Consider the following 787-nt stretch of genomic DNA (forward strand, 5'->3'; position numbering starts at 1 on the left):
GTAATTTTTACGATTATTTCGCACACGAGTATCCTCTACTGTAGGGCAACGACAACTCAGAGGTAAGAGGTAAGAGGTAAGAGGTAAAAGGTAATATTTACGAAACACGCGGGTTCGTTAACGTGACGTCGACGTCTGGAAATCTAGGAAGCAAGGGACTCACACTATTCAAGGAAAAAGAAAGAGGAATCAACAAGGTGCTGCGGAAAGAAGACATTTCCACAGGAAAATTAGAGGAGGAGAGATCTTCTGCATGCTGTGGTGTGGAGATGTTTGGCGGTCGCGATGGTGTGCTCAATGCAGCATTGACTTACCCCATTTATAGAATCCGATGTTTTGCATCAAGGATGCTCCCTGGTCTACTACCCACGCGCCAATGATCGGCCATTCCGGGTGTTTTTCGAACCAGAGCTTTGCCATGTCGGGGATGTCGAGGCAATGTTCGATGCGGACATCGTCCGTTTCGAGCTCGTAAACTTCATTGGATAGCTTTGGAAGCGCCATTTTTGTCGTGCAGCAATCTGTCAACCTGCATCAGCGTTCAAAATGCTACAAATCTGAGCGTATTCTGCGGAATGCCACAACTGCTGCTAATTATACCAGATTATTTATCGATAACTCTATAGTATATTAGGAAGTGAGTAAAAACAATTCGTTAGCATTCACTTCTGGTGTAATGTATATATTATGCACACACACACGCGCGCACACACACACACACACACACACACACACACACACACACACACACACACACACACACACACACACACACACACACACACTA

Source organism: Priapulus caudatus, unplaced genomic scaffold (assembly GCF_000485595.1).
Source record: "Priapulus caudatus unplaced genomic scaffold, Priapulus_caudatus-5.0.1 Scaffold450, whole genome shotgun sequence".
Taxonomy (NCBI): Eukaryota; Metazoa; Priapulida; class Priapulimorpha; order Priapulimorphida; family Priapulidae; genus Priapulus; species Priapulus caudatus.